The sequence below is a fragment of the Natrix helvetica genome (assembly GCF_964273705.1).
Source record: "Natrix helvetica genome assembly, contig: HAP1_SCAFFOLD_435, whole genome shotgun sequence".
NCBI lineage: Eukaryota > Metazoa > Chordata > Lepidosauria > Squamata > Natricidae > Natrix > Natrix helvetica.
Window position 1 is genome coordinate 1 of NW_028113350.1, and position 2,500 is coordinate 2,500.

The window sequence follows — 2,500 nt, forward strand, 5'->3', positions numbered from 1 at the left end:
ATTCCTCCTCCTCTTCTCCTCCCCCTCTTCTCCTCCTCCCCCCTCCTCCTCTCCTCCTTCCCGTTCTTCTTTCTCCCTTTGCCCGTTCCTCCTTTTCTCCTCCCCCTCCTCCCTTCCTCCTCCTCTTCTCCTCCTCCTCCCTTTCCCCCCTCCAATAGACATCGATGAGTGCAAGAGGGAAACAGCTCGGAGTTGCCTCGCTGAAGCCACCTGCACCAACACCTACGGCTCGTATTTCTGCCGCTGCCCCCGGGGCTTGGAAGGAGACGGCCTACTCCGCTGCATAGGTAGGTAGGGGGAGATTCTTCTTCTCATGTGCTGTCAGTGGGTTTGTGTAAGTCTTAGGAGGACCTGTATGTGATTGTGGGTTCCATTTTAATGTTGGATTTTCCCCTTTACCAGAGGGAGCCCCCTTGTGGAGTGCTGTGCAGCCATTACCACGGCAACTCCACTGCGCTGCACAGTAGAAGCCATTTGTGACAGTACAGTAGAAGCCATTTAAAGGCACAACAGGCTGCATCTTAACAGAATACACACCCTGAGGGTGGCTAGGGGTGTCTTACCCCCGACAGTATTTGTTTCCAGAGAGTAAGATATCTGTGTACCAAGTTCGGCTGAAATTGCTTGAGGCGTTCCAGAGTTATGCTGGGACAGAGTCATTTAGATGATGATGATAGATAGATAGATAGATAGATAGATAGATAGATAGATAGATAGATAGATGATAGATAGATAGATAGATAGATAGATAGATAGATAGATAGATAGATAGATAGATAGATAGATAGATTAGATAGATAAATAGATAGATAGATAGATAGATAGATAGATAGATAGATAGATAAATACATAGATAAATACATAGATAGATGATAGATAGATAAGATAGATAGATAGATAGATAGATGATAGATAGATAGATAGATAGATAGATAGATAGATAGATAGATAGATGATAGATAGATAGATATGATAGATAGATAGATAGATACATAGATAGATGATAGATAGATAGATAGATAGATAAGATAGATAGATAGATAGATAGATGATAGATAGATAGATAGATAGATAGACAGATAAATACATAGATAGATGATAGATAGATAGATAAGATAGATAGATAGATAGATAGATAGATGATAGATAGATAGATAGATGATAGATAGATAGATAGATAGATAGATAGATAGATAGATAGATAGATAGATTGATAGATGATAGATGATAGATGATAGATAGATAGATAGATAGATAGATAGATATGATAGATAGATAGATAGATAGATAGATAGATAGATAGATAGATAGATAAATACATAGATAGATGATAGATAGATAGATAAGATAGATAGATAGATAGATAGATAGATAGATAGATAGATAGATGATAGATAGATAGATAGATACATAGATAGATGATAGATAGATAGATAAGATAGATAGATAGATAGATAAATAGATAGATAGATAGATGATAGATAGACAGATAGATAGATAGATAGATAGATAGATAGATAGATAGATAGATGATAGATAGATAGATAGATAGATAGATAGATGATAGATAGATAGATAGATAGATGATAGATAGATAGATAGATAGATAGATAGATAGATAGATAGATAGATAGATGATAGATAGATAGATGATAGATAGATAGATAGATAGATAGATAGATAGATAGATAGATGATAGATAGATAGATAGATAGATAGATAAATACATAGATAGATGATAGATAGATAGATAAGATAGATAGATAGATAGATAGATAGATAGATAGATAAATAGATAGATAGATAGATGATAGATAGATAGATAGATAGATAGATAGATAGATAGATAGATGATAGATAGATAGATAGATGATAGATAGATAGATAGATAGATAGATAGATGATAGATAGATAGATAGATAGATAGATAGATAGATGATAGATAGATAGATAGATAGATAGATAGATGATAGATAGATAGATATGATAGATAGATAGATAGATAGATAGATAGATACATAGATACATAGATAGATGATAGATAGATAGATAGATAAGATAGATAGATAGATAGATAAATACATAGATAGATGATAGATAGATAGATAGATAGATAAGATAGATAGATAGATAGATAGATAGATAGATAGATAGATAGATGATAGATAGATAGATAGATGATAGATAGATAGATAGATAGATAGATAGATGATAGATGATGATAGATAGATAGATAGATAGATAGATATGATAGATAGATAGATAGATAGATAGATAGATAAATACATAGATAGATGATAGATAGATAGATAAGATAGATAGATAGATAGATGATAGATAGATAGATAGATAGATAGATAGATAGATGATAGATGATAGATAGATAGATAGATAGATAGATGATAGATAGATAGATAGATAGATAGATAGATAGATAGATAGATAGATAGATAGATAGATAGATAGATGATAGATAGATAGATAGATGATAGATGATAGA

At 32.5% G+C, this 2,500-nt stretch overlaps 1 long non-coding RNA gene across 1 annotated transcript in view; it reads left to right on the forward strand.

Moving 5' to 3' along the window:
- Window positions 1-157: 157 nt before the first annotated feature.
- The window catches only part of LOC309382421, a 13,521-nt gene continuing 11,178 nt past the window's right edge, over window positions 158-2,500 (forward strand). Inside the window, exon 1 of the long non-coding RNA XR_014173670.1 lies at window positions 158-287. This is a non-coding gene — a long non-coding RNA (uncharacterized lncRNA). The remainder of the gene's footprint in view (window positions 288-2,500) is intronic.